The 10,044-nt window shown below is 48.6% G+C and overlaps 1 pseudogene; it reads right to left on the minus strand.

The window, feature by feature from the left end:
* Nucleotides 1-8,382: 8,382 nt before the first annotated feature.
* LOC143406241 (SH3 domain-binding protein 5 pseudogene) lies at nt 8,383-9,537 on the minus strand (annotated as a pseudogene).
* Nucleotides 9,538-10,044: the final 507 nt, after the last annotated feature.

Below are 10,044 nucleotides of genomic sequence, written 5' to 3' on the forward strand. Positions count from 1 at the left end.
CGGTCTAGGTCCTCAACAGTCACTGGACAGGCCAGTTCCAGAGGTGGTGGCAGCTTCAGAGGTTCCCCTCGGAGGCGTCCCAGAAGAGGAAACTTGCGTTTCCGTGGCCTACCGGTGTCTCCTGTGGGTGAGGACTTCTTCCTGGGCAATGGCTGTCCCGCCCTGCCTTCTGCCACCTTCTCACCCTGGGCCTTCTTTGGGGGAATCCCTGGGATGAAGAGCATCCCAGGGGCGGCTCCCCTTTGGATGGGTCTGGAGCCCTCCTCTTCAGGGCTCGGAGACCTCGCGTGGAGCTGTAGGAGATGCTGATGGGGTTTCTTTTGCGGCAGGAGCTCATGCAGGTGGCCCGGGAGCTCTCAGCTCTGTCTTGGGAGCTCTGGGTGCAGAGATTTGCCTGCAGAGCCCCAGGTCTGGGCACAAAGGCAGGCACACAGCTATGGGCCCCCAGGGGCCTAAAAGCAGATGCTCTTCCAGTGACCTGGGGACGTCCTCTCTGATGTTCTCTATCTACAGGGTGCTCTGCTTGCTCAGCCACCACTTGGCCTCTGTCTCCAGGGGCTGTGATCACAGTCCTCCCTGGGCAGGTTCTTGGGGTGCTGGAAACTGGCAAGGGGCGACTTCCTGCCCCTGAACCCTACAAGGTGTCTGCTGGCCAAGTCTACGGCCTGTGCTGCAGGAACCGGTGAAAGCTGCAGCTGACAGCAGCATCTTCTTCAGGAGACCTGGCATGCGCAGGGAGGTAGCAATGTCCAAGTCTCTGAGAAAAGATCCAAGGGTCTGCAGGACCCAGGAAAAGCACCGAGGAGGCACTTTTCGCAACCGCTGAGGAGCAGTTGCAGGATAGCAGCAAGATGACCTGAGAGTGGTGGCACTGGCCCAGGCAGCCCGGAGGGGCCAACCAGTATAGAGAAGACAGCGGGGGCCACGACCGGGCTTCTTGTAGGACCCTTCTGGCAGGTCTCTGCCCCCCAGCGCCGGGGCAGGGGTGAGGGACAACACTTGCCCTGGGAAGTCCCCATGGCAATCGTTAGCGAAGGCGCTAGTCGGTAATTCTAGCGTCCACCACAGAAGCTCTTTCTTCAGCTGCCCACGCAGCTTCAGACCTGTTGCCAGGACGCAGCTGAGGAAGGAATGAGTGGAGAACACGCCAGCATGTGAGGAAAACCGTCCACACTGGGCAAGAGGCAGACTTGTGCCAGGAAATCACGTGCAAATTCCCCGTGCGTGTGCAAAGTTTGCATGCGCGTGCAAAGTCCACGTGCTTGCACCAGATGCTGGAGAAATAGGCGCGGGAACTGCGTGCCTGGTGCGTGCGTGGGTCCTGGGGGGACTGTTGAGTGCTGGCACTGGGGCTGTGATCCAGGTCCCACTGATCCACCTCCTGACCCAGTGAGGTTTCCTGATCATCTGGGAAGGGTTGTAGATGATGGAAAGCCCAAAGGTTGAGGGGTGGCAGCTATGGCAAGGCCAGGGATTCCTCCCCTCAGACTGGTGCAGTGACCCCGCCCCTCCCCGGAGGCAGCCAGGATGGCAGCACAGGTGGGCTGGAGTCCAATGGAGGTGAGGGCAACCGGAGGATTGAGAGTAGCTCTTGGGGCGTGGAGCAGGTGGGGACTAGGGTGACAAGCAGGTCTTTGGCTGGCAGTATCTGCACATTCTGTAGGGAGACATATCCCTGCCTCTTCAGGAGAGCTCTTCTCTGAAAAGGTGGGCAGTGGCATGGCCCCAATAGAAGTGCCCCCATACCTCCAAGCTTGGAGCAGGGTGGTAACCTCCCTGGTCCTCTGAAGGGGAAAGCAAGGGCATTAGATAGGCGGTGCACCAGCAGGTGAGCAAGTGGTGGTGGCATCTCCAGGATCTCGCTTGCTGGGGTTGGGTAAGGACACCCTGACCTCCCTTGAAGGTGTGAGCTTATGTTTGTATCTAGCCTTGCTCTGGTGAGTTGGGTGGGCTGGGTTTGACAGCCAGGAGCCCCGCCCCTGAGCTGTCAGAGTTCTGTCTGCTGTCCTGCCTGGGCCTGGCCAGTCAGAAGGGGAACTGCTAGGGGGCAAGTTTCTTGGCTGAGCAGCATTTTCAGGTGGTGGCAGCTTTGGGTTCGTGGCCTGTGTGTCTTCCTGCACTTCCTCTGGGAACAGTGCAGGGAACAGCTGCTGAGAACACATCTAAGGAGCCACCCAGAGTCTGACTGAGGGGTTCAGCAGGGCAGGTTGGGAGGAAATTGTACCCTGTGTCCACAGTCCTTTCTCTCTGTGTGGAAGCCAGAAGAACCCAGCTGTGTGCTCCCAAAGTCTTGTTTTATTCATATTTGGGTTGCTTTCTTTGAATTTTGGTTATCAAGATTCTCCAATTTTATTTTTTCAGTTGTCAACAGGCCTTTATTCATTTCTGCGCAGTGCTGAGAATTGAACCCAGTACCTCCCACGTGCTAGGCAAGCACTCTGCAACTGAGCCTCAACCCCAGCTCTCCAGTTTTTGACTGTGTTTTCATTGCTTAGCTGTTCTGGGGATAATACTAGGCCTCCTACTGGTCCTACAGTGTAAGATATGTTACCTTTCACCACTCCAATCCAACACAGACACCTGCAGACCCAGAGATCCCCTCAGCATTCACTCTTGGGAGGTTCCAGTTGTCATGGGTCTTGGCTTTCCCTGGCTGGAAGGGCACCTGCCAGAGGTAGTTGTGTGTTTTCAAGCTTAAGCTCCCCATAACCCAAGGAGCAGCCCTGCATGCTCTACCACTCTCGGCTGTCTAGAGTTACCCTTCCTCCTCAACACTGGTGGAGTGCTCTGAGGAAAATAAAAAGAAGACACAGAGACAAGATGCAGAGGTAGGAAATTAAGATGGCAGAAAGGCAGAGGGACCAAGCTGCCAAGCTTTATTTATATCCATAGGTTTCTATAGGTCATCGGCATAATTAGTACATATTGTTCATTGTATTACTAGGCAAGTTACAGACTTAGCAACATTATGCATCTTATTCCTCAGTTACATACTAAGTTGCAATATGCAATGTTAGCAGCTTTGTGTAGCTCTCAACAAGGCCCAGTGTATAAAGTTACTGCTATGTGGACAGGTTTAGGTTCAGTGAAACATTATGGTCTTCTAACAAGAGAGTTCCTTTATTCCCAAGGAGCTGTGTGCCTTAGATTAAGGTGACGCTGTTAAGACTCTAACATGAGCTTCCTATTGAAGGTCATTGCTACAGCAGCCAGGCATCCTGTGTCTTTGCACAGAAACTTCCTAGCCGCCAAGCATGCCACAGTCATGAAGACTGAGAAAACCCCAACCCTAAGCATTTCTAAGCACGCTCTCTCTCCTCTGGAAGGTGGCAAGGGCAGCCCACCTAGCAGTAAAACATCAGAGACCTCAATCCCAAGCACAGAACCCCTACAGAGTACTGGGAGGGTTTCTGAACTGGGCAAAATATCAGCGAGCTGGGCCTGGGGGAGCGAGGCAGGAGGGAGCTTCAGCTGGGACCAGTGTCCAAGATGGCTGCTCCTCAGGCCCCTCCCTGTCCATGGGCTCTCCCTGGTCCACTGGACCTGCAGGTACCCAGGTGCAGGCTGCTGGGTGGGGGTGTGGTGGCGCTCAGCTCCCCTGGTACAGTTATACCTGGTGGTGCATCCTCCTGAGCCTGGTTGGTGGTACTGCCCTGCAGGTTGCAGTGGGGACCAGGACCAAAGAAGAAGTGGGATCACCAAATGGGCCTGTGCAGCCACAGACCAGTGTTCCTTTTCCAGTGGGTGACAAACTAGGAGTTTGGGGTTGGGTTGCCAGAATATGGTCCTGGGGCTCAGTGTCTGGGTCCTTCCCTGTGTCACACAGCTGAGTGGGCACTTATTTTGACCTCCCTCTTAAGTGGCCAGGACCAGAAGCTTCTCCACTTCCCAGTGTAGTGAGATCATAGTGCTTTGGGGAAAATGGCTGGGAGATGGATTTATGTCCCCCACCATAAGCCTCCCCGCAGGCTCTCAGGCTAGGAAATTCTCAGTGTCCTCTTTCAGTCACCATTTCCTGCTGCATAGGGAGGAAAAATGGACACCCTCCTAGATCATGCCTGCCTCTGGAGTCAGGGTACTGACTGCCTGGATGGACGGGGTGACCGAACCTGGGCCACACCTGAGTGGTCCTGGAGCCTGGGATCTGCCAGGCTCTTTTTTTTCTACTAACAAAGGTAAACACAGTCTTTATTGCTTGTTTTATTCCTTAATAAATAAGTAATTCATGCTTGTGGTAGATAATCTAGGAAGTGCAGATCTACAAACAAACTTAAAAACAGCCCATGAAGAAGGATTCCAGCACCCAAGAGACCCTCACCATTGTTATTGTGGTTCACCATCTTCATGTTTTACTCCTAGGTGTGCTCCCACACCCACCTTCCCATAGGACAGAGGGAGTTCTTAAGAATGCTTAGGAGGTGGCAGTTTCTCAAGATCTTAATTTTGACATGCTATGTACAGTTAGGGTGGGGACATATTGACTTTCAAAGATTTCAGAGTTTTGGAGGTCTTAAGAGGTGACATGGTGAAATCAGGAAAACAAATATTAAAGAAATTGAACTCATATTTGGCTGGGATTCCTTGGAAGGTGGACTTACCCTTGGAGTATATGAATGGTGTTGTATACAAGTGGTGTGCAGTCATTTGAAAGGAATCGACATTGTGGTAGTCACAAACACACACATAAAGGATTAATGTGTATATATGCTAAGCCACATGAAGGCCTCACTGTGGTTTGTCAAGATCATCCTGATTCACAAGGACCCGTCTTTCCCTCTCCTTAGAGGGAACAGAATCTGAGTCCTGGAAACCGCCTTTGAAGAATCAAAATTGGCTTTGGAGATGAGAAAACACCGATGTTGGAGAGGACTGGGAAGAATTTGAGTTAGAAATTGATTTGTAAATGTGGAAGCACAACATAGTAATACATATTTCTCATATATAATATAAACATATAATTGTTTCTAAATTATCAAGTCTAATTTCATAAGTATGTATTTGATCTCCTTAAACGTTTATATCATGGGACAAACCCACATTTTTATTCTCTCTGGAAAATTTTTTTTAATTCCCACACTAAAAATTTTTCTTAGAATTGGGTTCAGCTTATATTTTGACACTTATGGTTATATATTTAAATCTAGAGTTACTTGCACACATCATCTAATTACTTGTTTTTAAGTTGAATGTGATGGTACACACACACACAAACGCACATTGATCAGCTGTTATTATTACCCATTTTCTGCATGAGGCAGCAGAAGCACAGAGAAGATACAGAATATGCCCAGGACCCCATAGTGGCATTCCCTTCTGAATGTTTGTGTCTCCTCCAAATTTATATGTTGAAGCCCTAATGCCAGAGTGATGGCGTGAGAAGTGAGGCCATTATCAGGTAATTAGATTTAGATAGGCCATGGGGGCATGGCTCCCAAAATGAGATTAGTATTCTTAGAAGATGAGGAAGAGACCAGACCTCTCTGCCAAGTGAGGACACAGTGGGAAGGCAGCTAGCTATGAGCAAGAACTCTTTCCAAGAACTCAATCTGCCAAAACTTTGACCTTGATCTTCCCACCCTCTCAAATGGGGAGAAATAAATTATTGCTTTTTAAGCTTTCCAGTTAAGAGTATTTTGTTATAGCAGCTAGAACCGATTATAGCAGCAAGTAAAAGGACTTTGTGAATATTAAAATGAAATAATGTATGCAAAGTGGTCTAGGAATACTAGCTTTATCATCTATATCACCATTACCATTTTTCATAACAAAATGGCATAGGAGCTATTTTCCCACCTAATCCAATTCCAAAGGAAGCCACTGGACTTTGATCCAGCAGACAGAGGCTATAGACTTCCAGATGAAGTGGTACCCAGATTTACAGGTAGCTTGTGGCCATTTTAAGACTCTACATAGACCTTTAGCTGCTCTGTGAATGATTTTTCTGGCCCATCATGAGATGTATACCCCTGTGCCATCAATACCATACCCTTTTAGGGGGGCCAAGTCAATCTTGACCAGTCATTTACATCTTGAACCATTCTGAAATCCATATGGATTTTCTCTTCCTAGAGGCCTGTAAAAACATGAATGACAGGTGATGTCACTGAAAACTGACACAGGAATGGAGAGCTCAGAGAGCCTGAAAAGGAGCCAGGCAATCAGAGGAAAGATGACACCAATGGTGGAGGAGGTCAACCTTTGTCCAGGGGGAGGGAGCAGAGCCAGCCAGAGTTCTTTCTGGAACCTGCTCAGGATGGAGTCTTGGAAAAAGAGTCGATATGGTCAGCCATGAGCTGTGTGGAAGCAGGATGGATTTGGATTCTAGTAGAACTACATTTAAATTTCAGCTTTACAAATTTATAACTGAAGAATTAGGTTCAATTCCCTGAGATTCCATTTTCCAAACCACCAAATGGACATTGTAAAGGAACCCTCACCACAAAGATAGGGTGAAGGTGTCATGAGGCTACATTTACAAAGTACTTTTTTTTTTTTTTTTGGCAATTGGAGGCTGGCAAGCACAAGAGGAAAGGGTTGTGGAGCCAGGAGGAGCTGGTTAGAATCCTGTTTGGCCTTCTACCTGATTGACTTGCAGTAAATCACTTTCCTTGTCTTGAAATAATATCAGAACATCCAGCCCCAATTGATTACAGTCACTACATGAGGTAACACACAGAGTTGAGCGCAGGCCACAGAGCAAAGTATGAGCTCGGCAAAGAGAGGGTGTTGCTTTGTAAATCTGATTCTTATCCACCCCAAACTGCGCCCAGAGGAGAAATGTTCACTTATGTCGGCTCATTTGTATGATGGAGTGCTGCATTCTTCAGGGTCCTAGCAAGAAACTGTTGTCATCGCCACAGCGGGTAAGTTAAGAAATTAAGTGATAACAGCACCACAAATATATTAAAGTAATACAATCTCAAATAAAAATAACACATGCATGAATTATTTACAGGTGCAGGTGGAACCTGACTGAAGATGGTGTGACTTAGGGTTTGTTGTTTTTTTTTTTTTCTTAAGCAGTTTTTATTATAATCGAAGTATTAAGACAAATAAAAAATAACCTTGCAGGAGCTAGGGTTGTGGCTCAGTGGCAGAGCGCTTACCTTGCACATGTGAGGCACTGGGTTCGATCCTCAGCACCACATTAAAAATGAATAAGCAAAGTAAAGATATTGCATCCATCTATAACTAAAAAATATTTTTAAAAATAACCTTGCAATCAGGATATTGTATCAGTCGATAAAAAAGAAGAAACCCCTACAGTATGAAGAGATATACAAAGGACCAAAATATACAGCTCTGTTAACAGACAACTTGAAATGGGGAGGTTGTTTTCTTTTAGAAATGCTAAATTTTCTTGAAACAGGACAAATAAAATACAGTGCTCTAAATATGCATAATTATGAAAATAAAGAAGAGCATCTGAACATTTACACTATTAGCATAGCAGACTCCATTGCTCCTATTTAACAGCCTTACTAACACAGGCCTACTCCCTTTCCAAGCTTAAACGACAATCTCCTCTCTGGAATAACAGTGCAGCATAACTTTACATGGTTTATTTTGAAAGTTACCACCTACAGAGATATTAACACCTTGTCAATCTATTCTTCCCAACCATTCTTCACATGTACTTCTGCTGGAATGAATTTCCTTGGCTTGCAGGATAAGGTTATGCTATAGAAACTTCTCCCCAAAGCCACAAGTTCCCTTCTATGACCTGTCCCTGCTACTCTTATCTCCTCTTCCCCACACTGAAATTCACCCTACCCCCAAAAAAAATAGTGCAGTGCATGGTAGCCTTCCTAGAAAAGGGTTTTGATGGATGTCCCAGGAGGCATGCTTTTTAAAAAGCTAACTCTGAACACCAGAGGTAATGGAAATTAATTGTGTTTTTGCATTTCATTTTGTGCTTTCATTAGGTCAAAAAGGTGTGCTCTGAGTACTTAATTTTTTGTTATGTGTATGGGTTTTTTAAAAAATATATTCAGATGCTCTGGGATATAATGGGAGTGAACAAAGTGAGGGTCAGAAGGGAAAGAGATGCAAGCTGGGGCCCATGATTTGGCTAAGCTTCCAGCCCTCCTCCTGGCTCATTCTTTCACAGGAACTAACTATTGCTTCCTCAGCACTGTTACAGGGACAGCTCTGCAAAGGCTGTGACCCTGGTCATAGTCCACCTGCAACACCCCTGCTCTGTAAAACCAGCCCAAGGGCTCTTACAGAAATTCTTTAACCCTCAAGGTCACTGAAACTTCCTTAGAGTAGTTTAGAGTAGATGATGAAGGTTTGGCATCTATTAAATGATTACTATTAGCACAATGTTCTGAGTTTCATGTATAAATATTGATTGGCACATGGGCCCTAGCCCTGGATGTGTCAGCCAATCTGCACCATTTTTAGGTCAGCGTTAATCCCATCTCTTCCCTTGGAGCCCTGGAGGGAAGAGCTGCTTCATCGGGTCTCCAAGGCCTGGCCCTCAGGGGAGGTGTTGCTTTGGCTCTTCCCCTTGCTACCATCGCCACTGCAGTTGCTGAGGCTTTGATTGCTGTTGGCTTCCTCACCAGTTCTGTCCTCTGCCCCTTCTGCCTTGTCTTCTCATTCTCCCTCATGTTCTGGGAGGAGAACTACTGCGTTCACTTTGAGGACCCCGCACTGGGAACATCATCCCAGACTCTGACAGGGACACTGGGCTGGGCAGATCCAGGCTGCTAGGCCTTGTGACTGCAGGGAACTGGTCGGGCATCTCAGATGCGCTCCTTGCTCCTGAACTAAAGCTGGACACAATCTGGGTTTCTGAGTCATCTTCAGACCCAAAGTTGCTACAGAAACAGCATCCGGCTCAGGTTGGCCCTCTACCAGGTTCTCCGCAGAAGTGCTGCTACCCTGAGCCCCCCACGTGCTGCAGTGTGGCCGCTCTTGGATCTAGCCCGAGATGCTCTGCAGTTTCTTCAGGGCTGCCTTGTACTCGCCCTTGGCCAGAGCCAGATCATCCACAGGCTCAAGCCGCACATAGTACTTTCCCTTGAGTTCAAAATCAGGTTTGGACTTGCTAATGGCCCTCTTTTGAGTTTCTCCTCCTGCTGTCGCATGCAGCCTATGGCAGCATCCTACCTGGCTGTAGTCTCCTTCTGCTCCAGCTCACTTCTCCTCTTGGTCCTCCAAGATTCACCAGCTCCTGCCAGGAAGAGTGGCACTTGTCATCCTCCAACAGCTGCTAGGTCAGGGAGGTGGTCTCTTTGGCAACACAGAGCACCTCTGTGGCCCTCTTGAAATCCCGTGTGGTTTATGAGCTTCCAGCTGAGGCCGCCGCCACCCTCCACGCCTCCCAGTAGGGCTTCCAATTTTCCTCACCAGTTCGTGCAGTGCAGTTTCACCATTTCCTCAACCAGAACAGAGCTGAACTGTGAGGAGCATCCTCAAGTTTCGTTTCCTGTGTGTTGATATCACCTGTGGATTGATCAAACTTCTCCACTTCTTCCTGTATCCAGGGTCCACCTCTCCCTCCTCTTCCAGCCTCTGCTCCATTCCCTCCTCCTCCCTCCTGTTCCCCCACCCCCTTCCCTCTCCCCCTCTTCTCCTCCAGCTCCTCCCTGTGGCTCCCCTTTCAGAGGCCTCATCCCCACAGGCAGCGGGGATGCTCTACAGCTTTGACAACCAACCAGCAATCAGTGCTCCGATTGCTCAGTGGCTTGGCACCCTGAAGCAGTCACTGCTGCCATAGGCTCTGCTGGAGCCTCCTTACCACAGCCTGGCACAGTAGGGGAACCGCTGTGGCTGGCACCTGAGAGGCACTGCTTACCAATCAACTTAAGATTTTTTGACTTTACATTGATGTAGAGTGATCCACATTCAGTAAAAACCGTACTTTGAATTTGGGTTCTTTCCTGGGCTGGTGAGAGTATGATGTTCTCACAATGCTGGGCAGAGGCAGCAAGTCCTGCTCCCAGTCAGCCTCGGGTTCCTGAGGGGAAACCATCAACCCTCTACAGTGGGCTGTGACCTGCAACAGTGCTGTTGAGCAAGGGTGTGTGGTAAGTC

The sequence above is a fragment of the Callospermophilus lateralis genome, chromosome 1 (assembly GCF_048772815.1).
Source record: "Callospermophilus lateralis isolate mCalLat2 chromosome 1, mCalLat2.hap1, whole genome shotgun sequence".
Classification (NCBI taxonomy): domain Eukaryota; kingdom Metazoa; phylum Chordata; class Mammalia; order Rodentia; family Sciuridae; genus Callospermophilus; species Callospermophilus lateralis.